This window comes from Tupaia chinensis, unplaced genomic scaffold, assembly GCF_000334495.1.
Source record: "Tupaia chinensis unplaced genomic scaffold, TupChi_1.0 Scaffold000515_1, whole genome shotgun sequence".
Taxonomy (NCBI): domain Eukaryota; kingdom Metazoa; phylum Chordata; class Mammalia; order Scandentia; family Tupaiidae; genus Tupaia; species Tupaia belangeri.
The window spans coordinates 6,734,144-6,754,602 of NW_006160028.1; the positions used below are offsets into that span (position 1 = coordinate 6,734,144).

The window sequence follows — 20,459 nt, forward strand, 5'->3', positions numbered from 1 at the left end:
TTATATAAAAACTCTTAAGACTTGAGTATTAGATGAATAAAGTTTCCATCAATTTTAAGGTTTTTAGTTGTCAGTTTCTGCCATGAGCTGGTAATATATTGGGTCACTGGAAAAATCATGATGTATTTTTCTGTGCGTTAGGACTTTTCTGATGACCCGATAGGAAAGGTCTTCAAAAAGTTCATGGAAAATGCATATTATGAAAAATGCTTACATGGATTTGAGAAAATTTTTGCAGCAAAATAAACTCCTACTTTAATTTCTTTCTCTTTTTTGTTTTCTTTTTTAGATTTTTGCCATAGTACATATGCACTCACCAGAGTCAGATAGAAAGAGAGAGAGAGAGAGAGAGAGAGAGAGAGAGAAAATGAGGAACCTCCCCCACCCCCTCAGGGAAGATTTGCTACATGCATCCCATTTTCTCCATTCTGCTTTCAAGATTTTGGGCACACATGTGCCCGGGATGATTTTGAAGTCACTTGGGTCTGAGATTTGAACTATGCCGTCAGCCATGTGGGATCCAGCTACCTTAACCACTATGCCACCTGTAGGCCTGTAATTTTTTTTTAAATGTAGTATTTTTTCTTTTTTTTTAAATTTGCTGTTGGGCATGTGTGCTCAGTGGACAGAACAGAGATTAAAAGAAAGAGAGAAAGCAAGAAATCAATACCTCTAGGAGAGATGGCTATGCTGCAGTCTTTTTTCCTCTATTCTTCTCATGGGATTCTGGACACAATGCACATGCACCAAGAATTTTTCTCAAATTGGTAGGTCCAGGAGTCAAACTGTGGTGTTGATCATGTGGGATCCTGTACATTAACCTACACGCCACCTGCTGGCCCCCATATACACAGTTTTTTACTGTCTTTTTTCCCTTTGAATAATAGAATTAAATACTGTTTAAATAGATTGAGAATTTCCTGTTTGTTGTGCATTTAGGAAGAACGAGAAAGGAAAACATATTTTTCTTTTTTAAGATGTATTTATTTATTTAAATTTGCATCTTATCACATCTTTACAGTATACATTTCTTTTTTCAAAACAAAAACCATGCATGTCAGTCAACAAGGATATTACTGTATACATTATCATCAGCAAATAGCTTCTCATTTTTTGTCAGTTAAGCATACTTTTACCCATTTTTTTCCTTTCCCTTTCCCCTCTCTCCTTCCATACTAAACTTTTTTCCCCCCATTTTATTGATTCACAGAAGATCTTATAGTGTGGACAAAGCTAGAATCTAGTGCACTGTAATTTTCTTCTGAAACAATTTTCTCCCTCTTTCTTCATTCCCCCTTTTTACTAAACAGAGGTATAAACTAACCTATTTGCAAAAAAAAAAAATAAATAAATAAAAGGGAAAACATTATTTTAAAGAACAATCTCATTTGTTTTATTCTTTTTTTAAAAAAACTGCTTGCCTCCTTTTTCCACTTTTTTCTTTCTTAATGTTTTTGCTGTATGACACGTGAACTTGCTAGAGGTAGAGGGAGACAGACAGACAGACAGACAGACAGTGAGAGAGAGGTAGTTGACCATGGTTTGAGTCCCAGATCTGGTGGCCTAAAACTCATGCCAAGCATATTACATGTGTGCCTAAGATCCCAAGGGATGTAGTCAACCCATGGTTCCAATCCCAGACCTGGCGGCTTAAAACTCAGGCCAGGAGATAGTACATGCATGCCCAAGATCCTGAGAGGAGAATAGAAGAGAAGGGTTTGGAGCATGACCATCCCCCTGGGAGGTGTATGTGTGATATCTCACTTTCTGTCTGTCTGTCTGTCTCTGGTGAGTATACATGCCCTACAGCAAAAATCTCTCAAAATTATTATTTTTATTTATTTATTTATTTATTTATTTCAAGTTTGCTATAGGGCATGTGTACTCAGCAGAGAGAGAGAGAGAGAGAGGGAGAGAGGGAACAAGCTGCCACGTCTGGGACTTGAACCTCAGTAGACCATGTGGGAGTCCAGCACCTCAACCACCACGCTACCTCCTGGCTGGCCCCTAGTCTTTCTTTTTTAAAAAGTTTATTTTGTGGGACCAGCAGTTGGTGTAATGGCTATGTCGCTGGACTCCCATATAGTCAACCGCAATTCAAGTCCAGGACCCGGTAGCTTAAACTCATGCCCGGCACGAGTGCATACATGCCCAGAATCCCGAGAAGGGGTTGCAGCGTGGCCATCCCCCCTGGGGAGTGATTTCTTGCTTTTCTGTCTCTGTCTTTCTGGTGTGTGAGTTTGCCCTATAGCAAAAACCTCTTAAAAAGAAAAGTTTATTTTGTAAAAAAAACAAACAAAAAAAAAACCCCTTAAGTCTACAGAAAAATTAAAAAAATGTAAAAAGCCATTTTGTCACATTTTCATGATTCCTTTACACACACACACAAATAAATGAATTTTTTTTTTTTTTGCGTTGACCCACTTGAGAGCAGTTAGCAGACATGAACTTTTACCCTGAAATACTTCAGCAGGTGTTCCTAAGAACAAGGATATTTTTGTTTAAAAAAGTTGTCATTTTATAGGAACATTTCTAAAAACATGTAGTACGCAGTTGTCAGGCTAAGGAAGTTTAAAATTGATACCAGTGTTTTTATTTTTACAGTGCTATTATCAGTCCAAAATCAAATTAAGGAACATGTCTTATCTTTGGTGCCATCTGTCCTACAGTTATACATCCCTGAGGCAGACCTCACTTCTCCATTCTTGCCATGTACTTTAGAAATAGCTGACTGAATCACAGCACAACTTCATGAGTTGTTGTAAGTTTGAAGTTACTGCCTTCAAAATAATTGAGTCTTATGTATTGTGACTTGGCTCCTTTTTCTATTGCTTTTGTTTCCTCGGAGTTCTTATTTTTCTTTCTACTATTTTTCTAGTAGCATATCTCTATCTTTCAGAGACAGTATCTCATAGAGACTCTAGTATGAATTTCCTCTCTGCCCCCAGGTTAGTGGTATGTCATTTAATTCTGATTTTTAAATGGTGCATTATAAAACAGTGAAATGTACCAAATTTGAAATAATGTAGAATTTCTGGGCAACGCTTTATAATTTAAAATTTCATTCAGATCAAAGCTGGTAGGTGTACAAAGTGAATTGTAAATTTTTTTAGGCATTTGTCACACGGCAGCGCCTCTTTGTCAGTATCATATGAACTATACTATTGCTTCATGATTCATCTGCTGCTACTTTACACTCATCATTATGTAATTAATAATTTTTTGTTTATATTGTGAGAGTCTTATTCAATGTTTAAGTGATAGTTGCTAGTGGTAGAATGAAAGGATATATCCCCAAAATCAATAACTTTGAAATGGAACTGAAATGTTATGAAAAGTTATGAGAAAAGTGAAACATCTGCCATATATGCCAAGCTGTTAATTTAGGAGGCTGCTCAGCAAATATTACATAGTTGCTGAGAAAATAAAATTCTGTGTTAAAGCCTAGCTTTGCAACAGTGGTTTTAGATTTATATTCTCCTTTTTTTTTTTTTAAGAATTATTTTATTTAACTTTATTTACTTTTAATTCGACTAGAGGGGGACAGAGCAAGCAAATGAGAAAGCGAGAAAGTGAGAAAGCAAGCCGCTAGGTCCGGGACTTGAACTGCAGTCAACCATGGGGGAGTCCAGCATCCTTAACCACACACCACCTGTCAGCCCCTAGATTTATGTTCTCCTAAAAGACACTCCTGAATTAGTTTTGAATTATGAGTTTTATGTGACACTTTTAGTCACTCATCATTTAGATAATTTCGATTGCTCTATATCTATACATATCATATTCTTTGATATTAGAGTGATATCTTGTGTGCTCTTAAAAATTCCCACTCTATCCTCTTTATTTTTTTATTTATTTTTTGTTGTAGGGCATGTGCACTCACCAGAGAGTGAAAAAGTGAGAAATAGCACTCTTTTCTCCCTCAAAGTGTATGCCACAGTCCCCTCTCCTCCAGTCCCTTGGGATTCTGGGCACACATGCACATATATGCCCATCATGACCTTCAAGTCCTATCTTGAACTTCACAGTGAGCCATGTGGACTCCTTAACCTCCACTGTGTGGGCTGGCCCTGTTAATTGTCTTAAGTGCCTGAAATAATTTACCATTATCAAAAGATTAATAATGGTTCTTCTAAAGTTCTTTTGAAGTTGCTCGTATTATATACCACCAAATTTTTCTCTTATGTCAGCCATAAAGCTGTTTCATTTCCTATCATTACTGAAGTAGCACTTTTGCTTTTCTTTTTAAGAGAGATTTTTACTACAGGGCATGTGCGCTTGCTGGAGAGACAGAGACAGAGACAGAAAGTGAGAAATCACCTTCCAGTGGGGATGGCCACACTGCCTCAATCCCTTCTCCATTCTCTAGGGATTTGTGGCATGCATACACACGTTCACAGCGTAAGTTTGAAGATGCCAGGTCCAGGACTCCGACCAGTTGACTACATGGGAGTCTGACTACATAACCATTGCACACTGTTTACTGGTCCTGCACTTTTACTTTTAAGAACTTTTCTTTTGCATTCAAAATTTGGTTAATCTGGGGCAAGAACCTAGCTTTTGACGTATCTTGGCTTTTGGCATGCGTTTCTCACTGCCATTTTTTCTCCTCCATTCTCCTCTTAGGATGTTGGGCATGCATGTCCATGCGTACCTGGTGTGAGTTTTAAGCTACCAAGTCTGGGACTTGAACCACGTTCAACCATGTAGGAGTCCAATGATTATGTACACTTATGTACACTAGCTCTTGTTTTAAAATGATAGAGGCCCTGCTGTGCTGGGGTAGGTAATACTGCATAGTTCTGCATTGCTGGAGCCTTGTGGCCGATGGGATAGGAGCCTGGGTCCACCTGAAACGTTAGGGATGTGCATGTGCATCCTCATGACCCTGGCTGGCTGGGAGCCTCGAGGAATGGATTGTGGTGTCAGGAGACCTTGTGTGGGTGCATGTCTTTCTCTTGTGCACACTCTCATTGCTCTCTCCCTTATGAAAGAAGTAAAATAATAAACTTAAAAAAAAAAAAGACAGTAAGATATAAGATATATGTGATTCTTCCTTTTACTTGAACACTTAAGAGTTCATCGTAGGATTATTAAGTGGCCTAATTTCAATATTGCTGTATCTCAGAGAATAGGGAGACCAGAGGAGAAGAAGAGAGACAGGGGAGTGGCTGGTCAGTAGAGCAGTCAAGAACGCACATATTTATTGATTAAAGTAAGTAACCTATGGGACTAGCAGATGACGTAATGGCTACGTCGCTGGACTCCTGTGTAGTTGACCACGGTTCGAGTCCTGGACCTGATGGCTTAAACTCATGCCAGGCGCGTGTGCATGTGTGCCCAAGGTCCCGAGAGGAGAATGGAGGAGAAGGGATTGTGGCGGGGCCATCCCCCCTGGGGGTGATTCCTCGCTTTCTGTCTGTCTCGTGTCTTTCTGGTGAGTGCACGCACCCTATAGCAAAAAACTCTCCAAAAAAAAAAAAAGTGAGTAACCTATGTTGGTATCATTTGTGGCACCTCAAAACAATAAAATATTAACATTAGAGATCACAGATTACCATAATGGATATGATAATAATGAAAAAGTTTGAAATACTATGAGAAATTACCAAAATGTGACACAGAAATGTGAAATGGGCACATTTTGTTGGGAAAATGGCACCAGTCGACTTGTTTGATGTTGAGTTGCCTCAAACCTTCATTAAAATAAAAAAAAAAAAAAGGCAAACTCTGCAAAGTACAATAAATCAGAATACAAATAAAATCAGGTATGTATGTAGTAGGTTGTTACCTATACTTCTGACTGATAAACTGTAAATCAGGATTCCCCACAAACCCTTCCTTGGGTTCACTTAATTTGCTAGAGTGGCTCCCAGAACTCAAGGAAACACCTTAACCAGTTTGTTATAAAGACTATTTATTATAAAGAGTGCAGAAGAAGAGCTAGATGAAGAGATCTATAGTGGAAGGGTTCCAGAGTATAGGAGCTTCTGTCTTGGTGGAGTTGAGATACCCAGCCCTCCCTCCCAACATGTAGATATATTTGTAAGCTCAAAAGCGCATCACATTGGCCTGGCAGGTGGCGTGATGGTTAAGGCACTGGATTTCCACTTGGCTAACTACAGTTCCAGTCCTGGACTCAGTGGCTTGATAATCATAACAATTAAATAAATAGATGTTTAGGAACGAAAAACAAAATGTATCAAATCCTACTGAAGTGTTTCTTTTTTTTCTTTTTTTAAAGGGAGATGTTTGTTATAGGGCACGTGCACTTGCCAGAGAGAGAGATAGAAAGCAATAAATTACCCCCCAGGGGAAATGGCCACACTACAATTTTTTCTCCTCCATTCTCCTCTTAGGATGTTGGGCATGCATGTCCACGTGCACCTGGTGTGAGTTTTAAGCTACCAGGTCTGGGACTTGAACCACGTTCAACTATGTGGGAGTCTAGTGATGTAACCATTATGCCATCTGCTGGTCCCAGTTAAGGATTTTTATAGAATTTGATCTCCAGCACCAACTACTCTCACTCTTCTCCTGGAGATTGGTAGGAGAGTCTGAAAATGACAACCCTGTAATCTTCTCAAATTCCGTGTGTGTGTGTGTGTGTGTGTGTGTGTGTGTGTGTGTGTGTGTGTGTTTTCCTTATGAACAGCACCATCCTGAGGCTTCCTAGGGGTCCCATTCTAAATTACTCTATTAGCATAAACTCTGGTGTGATTGGGCTGTATTATTCCAGGTGCTGTGCATGTATTATTTCACTTATTCCTCGCACAAAAGCCCCAGTCGACTGTTCACTGTAAAGTCTCACTGGACTTGTCTCAAGTATATTCTATTATACTTTAAACAGAAAGCTGTCTTCTACTACGTGTCAGTAATAGTAAAAACAAAAATGATGATGTTTGCTATTTGATTGGTGGGATGTGTGTATTAATTCTTTCTCTTAGCCCTAACAGTGAAACTTGGTTTAGTATGAAAGTTGTTGCAGCCCAGGTATAATTGGAATATTAGAAATAGGAGTGGGGTGTGAAGGATCAGTTCAGTTACTTGAATTTCAGGTCATCAATGGGATCTGTAGACTGAGGCAAGATTGTGGGAACAAATTGCTTACTATGTGTATTTTTATAGGGGAGTATGGCTTGGAAGCTTTTGAGACTGAAAGCCAATTGTATCCCTGTGCCTCATATAGCCTACCTATATTCCCTGTGATCTTAAGGATAAGACAAGAGTTCACAAAGTTAGGCTGCTAGGCGATTTCTGGGTTTAAAATGAAGACTTCTTGATGAGTTTGAAATGGTACAGTTATAACTATCTTTTTTGTTTTTTTTTGGGGGGGTGGGGGAGTGAGGGGGTAGATAAAATAGCTTTACTAAGGCACTAAAGTTAAAATCTGGTTTCATTGGTAAAAGGTTATTTAATTATTCCTTTAGTAAAGAAATAAAAAGTAAGCTTTAGAGATAATATTTTAAATTATTGCATTTTGTTCTTCCTGCTCCCCTTCTCAAAAATACCACATGGAATATTCCATTCATTACTGCCTGAGAAAGTCATTACTTTGCAGGCTGCAGTTGGTGAAATGGTTTAGAGGAAGAAATGTTTGCTTGCATTTTTTCAGTAATTTTTTTTTTTTTTTTGGATAGTTGTTTTTTGGTTATCCAAACTGTAGCAAACAAGGAGAAGCAGACTTAAATTTATACCGGGAAAACCTCTTTGTGGAGCATTTCATCAGATGACTCCCTGTCAACCTTATATCTTGAAAAAAGAGATTAATGAAATAACATCTGAAGCATCAGTGAGTTCTTGTGGAATAAATCCTGACACCTTTCACAGTGTTTTGTGCGATAATTTCAAGTTCTTCAGATACAGATTACATAAAGAAGATTTTAGAGCACGTGACACATTCTGGTATCTTGTAATTCAGATAGTACAAAAATTGCTACCTCTGAGAACGGATCCTGGAGAGATCTTGTGGCAGTTATAACTTTTCATCTATGGTTTTATCTCAGAACTTTATTATTATTTATTTTTATTTAAAAATTTTTCTTCCTATAGACAACCTAAAACAGTTTTGCATTTTGTATAAAACATTGTAATGGTAGGATTATGGATTGCCTGTGCATTGTAACCACAAAGGTAAGATAACGATATGCTTTTTTGTATCTCACTGTTAGTGACAGATGCAAGAGACTTTTGGTTCATAATACATTTTAAAAATAAGTTGTAACCATTATTAAATATTTGAAAATAGGTATTTGAACCCATGTGATGCTTAGTTTATATTTTTTAGGAAAGGCAGTATTTATTTTAAAATGTGCTTCAGATAGCTAAAAATAGTATATTGAACAGATATATTTCTTTGAAATTATAGGAAGCTTTGCTTCCAACAGTAAAGACCTGTAAGACCTTGATTCTGTTTAAATCCTATAAATATATTCTCAAAGTTCTCCTCTGTTTTATTTTGTGTCCCAATATGTCATGCTAGTTCAGAGTAAAGCTCATTTTGAGAACTTTTTTTTTTGGACTCAATCATCTATTGCAAATATAAATATAAATTTTTTTAAGAAGGAGAAAATAATGAAGTTCTGGTTGTGCTGTCTTTGGAAAGATGTTGATTTGGACTTAATATGGTTAAACTTTACTCCTCAAAGTACTTGTTTCGAAGTCTGTTTTGTTCCTTAAAGTGCAGCATACTTCACGTAATCTCTAAGTGTGGCTTTTATTTCTGAGCACAAATGTGTGGGCATTGTGTGATTGTGTTATTATAGATTACATTTTAAATCAGTACATTTTTAAAAAAAATATGGAATAACTTACCTTTTGGGTTTTATTTCTGTAGTTATTATGTCACATAGTGAATTGTTGATTTAAAAATTGACAGTAATAAAACAATAAGTAGATTCTTAAAGTAGTCTATTAATTGTTCCGGTATTGTGAATTATTTCTCACAAGAGAAAGTAGTTGTTTCCTTGTTGCTCACAGAGTTATAGTTCAAACAGTAAGTAAGAGTTTGTGAAGGATACAGGCATGCCCATCATCTCATTCTATCCCCTGTTTATAAGGAGATGTCTTTGTGTACATTTAGATAAACTGACCTAAGATGCTGAGTGTTCTTCAAGAATGTATATACCTGGAAACAGGTTTTTTCCTATATGGGTTATTTTCATGTTTGTCTGTGGTTAGTTCTCTTCTGTAATTTAACTTTTACCATTCCATTCATTTTAGATTTTTTTTTTTGATACAGTAGCAAGGTTATTTGAAATGATCTCTCACTTCTCTCTACACTGCCTTCCTTGATAAGTTCAAAAGTTTTTGCATTTGACCCTCTTTTTAGTAAAAAGAGAGCTACTATTGCTTAAAAAAAATGGGATGTAATCATTATCCCGAAGTATTTATAAATTTTATTATGTAACTTAAAGCAAAAATAGAAAAAGATGTAGGTTGGAAATTAGAAAGCCTTAAAATATCATTTGTAGTTACTTTCGATAAAGCTAAATTAAAATAATTTGTTCTATTATTAGAAATAAACCTTTTGAACATATTTAACCAATGCCTACAACAGGAAGAGTACAATTCTTGATTTTCTTTTAAAACTAAAGGCTACAGTGTCCTTGCCACCTCCTCCCCCTTGACTATTTTCTTTTTTCTGGTCTTTACAGAGCTCTGTGACTTTATATATGGTGTTTTTTTTTTATTCTGACAGTATCATTGATGTAATTCTATAATGTTAATACTAAAACACCTTTCCAACTGAAATTGTTTTCATCATCCGCCTCCCCTCTCTCCCACTTGTGTAGGCACAGTGAGCTAGGTAGGCATGTTGCATCACTGCTACCATGGATACCCTTAAGAACAGGCATGTGGGCTGAGCTAAAGCAGTGATGATTAGTTTTCTGGTTGTTCTCCCCAATCTCCATAACTATATGTTCTTCACAATGAAGACTCTTATTTTAAAACGTTTGCAAATGACTAGGTTGTGAGATGTGATGACTAAATCATCACTGCTATTGAACTGCCAAAAACCTTGGCCTCCATTTACAGCACTGTTAATGCCATCTACTAATTTAAGACTAACACAAATAGCTGCATTCCTTTTTTAATTAATATGTTTTAAACACAAATGTTATGTTTATTTTGCCTCTTAATGAAAATGAAGATGTATTTCCTCTTTGAATTAAAAAATAATGTTCTAGTTTTTGATACTTTGCAGGAAAAGAGATGCTAGAGAGTATTTCTATGATAGCAGTATTTCTGATTATTGTTAGTATACTTAAATAGATTTTAATGCAGTTGAATTAGCTTGGATACAGTGTTTATGCTTTTCCACATAATATCTAAAAGATATTTATTTTTGTTTGTAAGTTCTTGTGTTCTTAGCTAGCACCTTTGTAAATATATCAGTTGGGGTAGAGCAAATATTATTAGGCTCTGGGCAGAAAAGTATAGTTTTGTTATACTCATTGTTACTGCAGGAAAATTCATGGGGAGCATACGAGATCTAACAAGAGTGACTTGGGAATATTACTATATATGGTATGTTTTCTTTTGTTAACAATAAAGCTCTATGTATAAACTGCAGCTAAGGGCATTTATATTCTTCAGCAGGGAGATTTTCAAGCTTTCCATTAGCTTCCGAGAGAGTTGCATAACTTTAGTACTAGAATTTTATAGTATGATCATGCCTTTCTCCTTCTTTTGTAATGTCGCTTGATGATCAAGTAATTAGAAATGTTCTTTATTATTCATTTTAGGGGCATTTAATGGAAATTTGGGTGACAGGGGAAAGACTTGTAAAAAAAATTGTGTGTTCTTAATTAAGTCCGAAAAGGAGAAAATAAGCTTTCATATTTCAGGAGATTTCTCCTAAACTCAGTGCCAGTGTTTATTATTTTTTGCCAGAACTTGGAGTCTGTGTTAAATGCCATAAGGGCAGTGTTTAAAATACTGTAGTCTTGTCTGTCTTTCCCAATTAAGGAATTGGCAAATACATATATTTTACAAACTGCAGACCAGGTTTTCATTATTTTTGTTAACAGGACTTTTTTCATTTTTTGGTGAGGTGTTTCCTTCTGCTTTGAGAGCTTTATGCATAATAGTTCTCCTCTGCATGCCCTTATGGCTCTTACTAACATTTCAGATTTTAGTTTATAGATGACTTCCTCAGGAAAGCTTTCCTTGATTCCCAATTAAATCAGGTTCCTCCAGTTCTATAAGTATACTTGATTTTTTTTCTTTTTACCTACTACATCATGTATTTATGGTTCTTTATGGTTGTATATTTTTCTCATTGGACTGTGTTACAAGCTTTACAAAGTAAGGCAGTTTTCTTCTCCAAAGTATCCCCAGTGACTGACCAAATGTCTGCATGTAGTAGGTACTCAATACGTAATTGATAAGTGAATGAATTTTTGGCACAGATGATCCAAGCATGTGTATTAAAAAAATGAATACTTTACTTTGTCTTAAACCTCATTTTGAATATATGTTGACATCCTGGAAAATTGTCACTAAAATTTTATTTAGTCATTCTTTATTTATATTGAATATAAAAGACCTAGAAAGTGGCATATCTCCCCATTTTTTTTCGCGTATTTTCTGGTTTATTTCAGGGATGAAATATATCATCATGTCTTAATGCTCAATAGGCTACTAGTCATGTAAATGTTTGACTAATTTGATAACTTTCTATATATAAAGTGTGTATTTGTTTCTAGTTTATATTTAATTTTGGAAAGACAGATTTTTTTTTTTTTTTTTTTAGTAGCACTTAGCTCTCTTTTCTAGGTTCCAGGTCTTAACTCACAACCCAGTACTATCCAGTAGAATTTTGTGGTAGTCGAAGTGTTCTATATCTGCACTGCACTGTCTACTAACACTTGAAATGTGACAGAGAAGCTGAATTTCTCATTTTAATTGATTGTTAGTCTATGACAACCATTCTCAAACACAAGTCAACCCTTCATTTATTTTATGTGCCCTGAATTTTTTTTTAAGTTTTTTTTTTTTTCCTCTGTAGGGCATGTACACTTGCCTGAGAGAGACAAAAGGACAATGAGAGGGAAAGTGAGAAATCACCACTGCCCGGGGGTGGGGGTAGCCACACTGTAATCTCTTCCCCTTCATTCTCCTTTAGGAATTTTGGGCATGCATGCACATGTACCCAGTGTGATTTTCAATCCACCAGGTCCGAGACTAGAACCAAAGTCAGCCACGTAGGAGTCTAGTGGCTTAAAACCATACCACCTGCTGACCCTGATTCCTGAATTTTAAAAATACCATTTTTGAGTGCATAGTAAATTCACTATTTATTTAAAAAATAAAGTGTTATTGAAAAGCTTATTAAGGGGGACCAGCAGATGGAGTAATGGTTACGTCGCCGGACTCCCACGTAGTTCATTGTGGTTCGAGTTCCAGACCCAGTGGCTTAAAACTTAACATCAGGCTCATGTGCATGTGTGCCCAAAATCCCAAAAGGAGAATGGAGGAAAAGGGATTACTTCATGGCTATCTCCCCTGGGGGAGATTTCTTGCTTTCTATCTTTCTGATGAGTGCATGTGCAAAAAAATAAAAAAGCTTGGTAAGTAGGAATTATTTTTTTTGGGGGGGGGGCATGCATGCACACATCACTGGCATGATTTTCAAGCTGCCAGCATCAGGGCTTAAACCATGGTCAGTCGTGTGGGATTCCAATGCCATAAACACTACAGTAGGCCCCAATAGAGATCTATTTTATTCGTTTCTGTTTGGGCATCTTTTCATTATTTATTCAAATACAAGTAAATATGCTTTTATTTCTCTTTTTTTTATACAGCAGGTATTTATGTTTTATATTTATGTGGTGGTTTTCTCCTTGCTGGTTTTACCAATGATATTCTGAAAGCCTCTCCATTTTAGCATATAGAACTTTTTCTTCCTTCATTTTTATATAAAGATATTTGATTATGTGGATGTACCATAATTTATTTAACCAAAGTTGTACTTTTTTTTTTAGAGAGGATTTTTCTTTTTTTGCTACAGGACACGTGTGCTCACCAGAAAGACAATGAGACAGAAAGCGAGAAATCTTCCCCCCCCCCCTCCTCATTTCTCCTCTTGGGATCTTGGGCACGCACGCACACGCACCTGGCGCATTGACTACATGGGAGTCCAGCAACATAGCCATTACGCTAACTGCTGGTCCCAGAATTAAGTAAATTTTTTATAAAGCAGGGACCAGCAGATAGCGTAATGGTTACATGACTTGACTCCCACATAGTCGACCTTGGTTTGAACTCAGGACCCAGCAGTTTAAGACTCATGCTGGGCTCATGTGCGTGCTTGCCCAAAATCCTGAGAGGAGAATGGAGGAAAAGGGATACAGCACCGCCACCCCCCCAGGGGGTGAGTTCTCGCTCTCTGTCTATTTCTCTCTGTCTCTCTATTTCTCTCTGTCTCTCTATTTCTCTCTGTCTCTCTGGCAAGTTCACATGCCCTATGGCAAAAATCTCTCTTAAAAATAATACTGGTATTCCCTCCTAATTCATGTTGAAACTTAATCCCCAGTGTGATGGTGTTGAGAGGTGTGCCCTTTGGGAGATGATTGAGATTAGAACCCTTATTAAAGGTTCAAGGTAGAAGGGAATACCTTCTTGCCCTTTTCCCCTTCTGCCATGTGAGGACACATGCTTTCCTCCTCTCTGGTAGATCAGCAACCAAGTGTCATCTTATAAATAGAAGCTACCCTCACCAAGCACCAACCCTGCCAGTGCCTCAGTCTTGGACTTTCCTGCCTGCAGAACAATAAATAAATTTCTTTTGTTCATGAATTACCCAGCTATGGTATTTTGTTTTACTACCACAGACTTTATACTGGAGGTTTTCAAATAGTTCATGGAAAATGTGTATTATTAAAAACAATGCATGGATTTCAAAATTTTAAAAATTATTTTATTGAACTTTAATTAATTTTAATTTGACCAGAGAGGGACAGAGAGAGAGAGAAACAAAGCAAGAAAGCAAGCCACCAGGTCTGGGACTCGAACCACACAGTTGGCCATGTTGGAGTCCAGTGCCCTTAACAACCACACTACCTGCTGGCCCCTGGATTGCAAAATTTTTTGGAACTGAGATAAACTCATACTTTTCATTCCATTTTACATTAAATTTTTGAAGTATCCTCATATATACATTTTTTTCGCCACATTTTTGCCATGGGGCACAAGGGAAAATGAGAAATCATCCTCCAGTGGGGACAACCACACCGCAATCCTTTCTCCTCTGTTCTCCTCTTTTTTTCTTTTTCTTTTTTTTTTGGAGAGGTTTTCGCTATAGGGCGCATGTGCTCTCCAGACAGAGAGAGACATAGAGACAGAAAGCGAGAAATCACCCCCCAGAGGGGATGGTCACACCGCAATCCCTTCTCCTCCATTCTCCTCTCGGGATCTTAGGCACGCACGCACACGCGCCCGGCGTGAGTTTTAAGCCACCGGGTCCGGGACACGAACCGTGGTTGACTACGTGGGAGTCCAGCGACATAGCCATTATGCTAACTGCTGGTTCCCTCCTCCGTTCTCCTCTTGAGATTTTGGGCACACACCTGGTGTGATCCTCAAGCCAAGGACTGGGTCAGGGACTCAAACCATGGTCAACCATGTGGGACCCAGTGGCTTAACCATCATGTTACCTACTCACCCCAGCTCATACATATATTTAGATGTAAAGTCCATTTATGAGAAAATAAAAGTATTTGTGCTGAAGATAGTAATGTTCTCACTAATCTTTTACTAGTATAAACAGTGCTTCAATAAACAACTTTAAATATATGTCATTTTATCTTTGCACAACTATAGCTATATGATGTGAGATTACTGTTTCAGGAAATAAATACAGATCTAATTTTGGAACCTTTTGCCAGATTCCCCTCCATAGAGTTGTACCATTTTACATCCCCACTGGGAATGTGAGAGTCACTGTTTACTTGCAACTTGGTCAACACACTGTTTTTTTTGTTTTGTTTTTTTGAGTTTTGTTTTGTTTTGTTTTTGTTTTTGCTATAGGGTGCGTGTGCTCTCCGGAAAGACGGAGAGACACAGAGAGACAGAAAGTGAGAAATCACCCTCCAGGTGTTGGCCATGCCACAGTCCCTTCTCCTCCATTCTCCTCTCAGGATCTTGGGCACACGTGCACATATGCCCAGCGTGAGTTTAAGCCACCAGGTCCGGCCCCACGGTCGACTACAGGGGAGTTCGGCGACATAGCCATTACGCCAACTGCTGGTCCCCAGACTGTGTTTTCTAATTTTTGAATTTTTTTTGCCAATTTACTGGGTGAGAAATAGTGTAGAAGTGTAATTTTAATTTGCATTTCTCTCATTTGTTTGTTTGTAGAGGTTTTTTGCTATAGGGTGCGTGCGCTCGCCAGACAGACAGAGACAGACAGAGAGACAGAAAGCAAGAAATCACCCCCCAAGGGGATGGCCACGCCGCAATCCCTTCTCCTCCATTCTCCTCTCGAGATCTTGGGCACGCATGCACACGCGCCCGACGTGAGTTTAAGCCACTGGGTGCAGGACTCAAACTGTGGTCGACTACGTGGGAGTCCAGCGACATAGCCATTACACTAACTGCTGGTCCCCGTTTCTGTCATATTCAGGCAAGGTTTACTATATTTTGATCTTTTTCTGTTGGATTGTTGGCCTTTTTCTTCTCAGTTTCTAGGAACTCTGTATCAGGGAGATGAGTCTTTGTGATAACAGTTGCAATTTTTTCCCCCTTTGTCATTTGTCTTTACTCATAATGCTCTTGTTAGTTCTCTTCTCCCCTACCTCCCTTTTTCTCCTCTCCTTTCCCCTCCATTCCTGTTTCTTTTCCTTTCCTTCTAACTTAGGCATTTGAGCCAGAGTAAAACCTTCCACATTTCAGAATTATAAAGAATTAATCCAAGTTTTCTTTTGGTACTTTACCCACAATTTTACTTTGAAATCTTTGGACCATTTAAAGTTATCCTGATGTTACTTGTGGAAGCACTGTGATACTTCTCCAAATGGATTACCCATTTATTCCAATGTTATTTATTAAAAAGTCCATAATTATCCTTACTGAGCTGAGATGGTACCTTTTGAAAAATAATAAATTTCCATATGTATTTGAGTCTATTACTGGACATTCAGTTTTTCACTGGTCTATTCATAAATGAGCTTGACAGTATTTTACTTATCAAAGCTTTATATAGTGTGCCTGTTAACAACCAATAGGGTTACCCTCTTGCTTCTCCTTAGAGCTTTAGAAGAAAATCTTTTTCTTGTTTATTTTCCATGTAAACTATAGAATCAAATTATCCAGTCCAAGGAAAAAGCATTTTGGTATTGGGAGCACCCTCTAAATTTAAAGTAGCAATATACCAGGGAAGTTTATCTGATAAGGAGTGACAACTTTTAAAAGGTCAAAGTTAAATGGACAATCAACAAGGCAGAAATGGCTTTACAAGAAGAGGAAAGGCCCAAAATGCCACTTTCTATAGAGAACCCACAGCTCAGTTTTATTCAGAACAAAGAAAAAAAGAAACTTTCCATCGTCCTGGAAGAAACTCGGCCATAGGTTCACCATAGGGCGGGCGCCACCACGCCCATCTCAGCCCTCGGTTTGTGATCTGTACTCAGACCACACCTGCAATAAGGACGGCATTCCGCCGTTACAGTTGACGTGCTGCTGCATTTGTCTGCTGTCTGTCTAATATTAACAATTATAAACAGCAGTGCGACTCGTATACGGAACAGTCCTTAGTGTTACGGTGTCAGGCACAACTTTTCTCTTCTCTTCACACCTCTGGTTCTCTTCCCGTACCTGGGCTTCCTCCTCTTCAGTAAAGTCGTTTTTGCTAATCTCCTTGGGACTGTTTTTCCCTTGATCATATTGGCAACAGTGTTGCATGTAACATCAAGCAAATCTTTGATGCCTAAGTAGTTTGCAGCCAGGAGAAGTGCAAAAAGTGTTCCTTGGTCAACCTTCGGAAATCCTTGGTCCGGAACAGGAATATCATCTGTTCGCTTCAGTTTGTTCTCATCATCTTCAGGAGGAGGAGAGTCATCCTTGTGGTGGGTACACCACTGAATGACCTTTTTAAATATTGCTGCATTAACATTTGGTAGAGGAACCGGATCATCGTCTCCTTCATCCTCTATTCCCGAATCTCCCAACATGGGCTTGATAGTCACAGACTGTTTGGCAATTTCCACATCAACTTCAAATATCCCTCCATCCGAACTCTGCAACTTCATTAAAGGTACGTGCCTGGTCTCAGGGAGACGGCTGGCTGGAGCTGACGGGAGCGGAGCGGCCTTGGCAGACAAGAGAAAGGAGGAGGACAAGGCCACTCCCTAACTTTATAGCCTACTACCATAATATTTTTATTTTTTAAACTTACATTTTAAAGGCACTATTATTAAATATTTTTAAATTCAGAAGATATGCAGGATGTATATAGATCGTTAAATACATAGATAAAATGTGAAGTTCTTCAAGGTTCACATTTCTTCTAAGTCTCAAAACATTTGTATAGGGGGAACCAGCAGTTAGTGTAATGGCTATGTCACTGGACTCCCACGTAGTCAACCGCGGTTCGCATCCTGGACCCGGTGGCTTAAAACTCACGCTGGGCGCGTGTGCGTGCGTGCCCAAGATCCCGAGAGGAGAATGGAGGAGAAGGGATTGCGGCGTGCCCATCCCCCCTGTTCAGGAAATAAATACAGATCTAATTTTGGAACCTTTTGCCAGATTCCCCTCCATAGAGTTGTACCATTTTACATCCCCACTGGGAATGTGAGAGTCACTGTTTACTTGCAACTTGGTCAACACACTGTTTTTTTTGTTTTGTTTTTTTGAGTTTTGTTTTGTTTTGTTTTTGTTTTTGCTATAGGGTGCGTGTGCTCTCCGGAAAGACGGAGAGACACAGAGAGACAGAAAGTGAGAAATCACCCTCCAGGTGTTGGCCATGCCACAGTCCCTTCTCCTCCATTCTCCTCTCAGGATCTTGGGCACACGTGCACATATGCCCAGCGTGAGTTTAAGCCACCAGGTCCGGAACTTGCACCACGGTCGACTACATGGGAGTTCAGCGACATAGCCATTACGCCAACTGCTGGTCCCCAGACTGTATTTTCTAATTTTTGAATTTTTTTTGCCAATTTACTGGGTGAGAAATAGTGTAGAAGTGTAATTTTAATTTGCATTTCTCTCATTTGTTTGTTTGTAGAGGTTTTTTGCTATAGGGTGCGTGCGCTCGCCAGACAGACAGAGACAGACAGAGAGACAGAAAGCAAGAAATCACCCCCCAAGGGGATGGCCACGCCGCAATCCCTTCTCCTCCATTCTCCTCTCGAGATCTTGGGCACGCACACGTGCCCGACGTGAGTTTAAGCCACTGGGTGCAGGACTCAAACTGTGGTCGACTACGTGGGAGTCCAGCGACATAGCCATTACACTAACTGCTGGTCCCCGTTTCTGTCATATTCAGGCAAGGTTTACTATATTTTGATCTTTTTCTGTTGGATTGTTGGCCTTTTTCTTCTCAGTTTCTAGGAACTCTGTATCAGGGAGATGAGTCTTTGTGATAACAGTTGCAATTTTTTCCCCCTTTGTCATTTGTCTTTACTCATAATGCTCTTGTTAGTTCTCTTCTCCCCTACCTCCCTTTTTCTCCTCTCCTTTCCCCTCCATTCCTGTTTCTTTTCCTTTCCTTCTAACTTAGGCATTTGAGCCAGAGTAAAACCTTCCACATTTCAGAATTATAAAGAATTAATCCAAGTTTTCTTTTGGTACTTTACCCACAATTTTACTTTGAAATCTTTGGACCATTTAAAGTTATCCTGATGTTACTTGTGGAAGCACTGTGATACTTCTCCAAATGGATTACCCATTTATTCCAATGTTATTTATTAAAAAGTCCATAATTATCCTTACTGAGCTGAGATGGTACCTTTTGAAAAATAATAAATTTCCATATGTATTTGAGTCTATTACTGGACATTCAGTTTTTCACTGGTCTATTCATAAATGAGCTTGACAGTATTTTACTTATCAAAGCTTTATATAGTGTGCCTGTTAACAACCAATAGGGTTACCCTCTTGCTTCTCCTTAGAGCTTTAGAAGAAAATCTTTTTCTTGTTTATTTTCCATGTAAACTATAGAATCAAATTATCCAGTCCAAGGAAAAAGCATTTTGGTATTGGGAGCACCCTCTAAATTTAAAGTAGCAATATACCAGGGAAGTTTATCTGATAAGGAGTGACAACTTTTAAAAGGTCAAAGTTAAATGGACAATCAACAAGGCAGAAATGGCTTTACAAGAAGAGGAAAGGCCCAAAATGCCACTTTCTATAGAGAACCCACAGCTCAGTTTTATTCAGAACAAAGAAAAAAAGAAACTTTCCATCGTCCTGGAAGAAACTCGGCCATAGGTTCACCATAGGGCGGGCGCCACCACGCCCATCTCAGCCCTCGGTTTGTGATCTGTACTCAGACCACACCTGCAATAAGGACGGCATTCCGCCGTTACAGTTGACGTGCTGCTGCATTTGTCTGCTGTCTGTCTAATATTAACAATTATAAACAGCAGTGCGACTCGTATACGGAACAGTCCTTAGTGTTACGGTGTCAGGCACAACTTTTCTCTTCTCTTCACACCTCTGGTTCTCTTCCCGTACCTGGGCTTCCTCCTCTTCAGTAAAGTCGTTTTTGCTAATCTCCTTGGGACTGTTTTTCCCTTGATCATATTGGCAACAGTGTTGCATGTAACATCAAGCAAATCTTTGATGCCTAAGTAGTTTGCAGCCAGGAGAAGTGCAAAAAGTGTTCCTTGGTCAACCTTCGGAAATCCTTGGTCCGGAACAGGAATATCATCTGTTCGCTTCAGTTTGTTCTCATCATCTTCAGGAGGAGGAGAGTCATCCTTGTGGTGGGTACACCACTGAATGACCTTTTTAAATATTGCTGCATTAACATTTGGTAGATGAACCGGATCATCGTCTCCTTCATCCTCTATTCCCGAATCTCCCAACATGGGCTTGATAGTCACAGACTGTTTGGCAATTTCCACATCAACTTCAAATATCCCTCCATCCGAACTCTGCAACTTCATTAAAGGTACGTGCCTGGTCTCAGGGAGACGGCTGGCTGGAGCTGACGGGAGCAGAGCGGCCTTGGCAGACAAGAGAAAGGAGGAGGACAAGGCCACTCCCTAACTTTATAGCCTACTACCATAATATTTTTATTTTTTAAACTTACATTTTAAAGGCACTATTATTAAATATTTTTAAATTCAGAAGATATGCAGGATGTATATAGATCGTTAAATACATAGATAAAATGTGAAGCTCTTCAAGGTTCACATTTCTTCTAAGTCTCAAAACATTTGTATAGGGGGAACCAGCAGTTAGCATAATGGCTGTGTCGCTGGACTCCCACATAGTCAACCACAGTTCGAGTC

The 20,459-nt window shown here is 38.6% G+C and overlaps 1 protein-coding gene and 1 pseudogene across 1 annotated transcript in view; one reads left to right on the forward strand and one right to left on the reverse strand.

Annotated features, from left to right (window-relative positions):
• DLG1 (discs large MAGUK scaffold protein 1) overlaps positions 1–20,459 on the forward strand; it is a 331,865-nt gene that overhangs the window by 35,550 nt on the left and 275,856 nt on the right. The window lies entirely within an intron of this gene.
• Positions 16,711–19,518, reverse strand: LOC102486908 (S-phase kinase-associated protein 1 pseudogene; annotated as a pseudogene).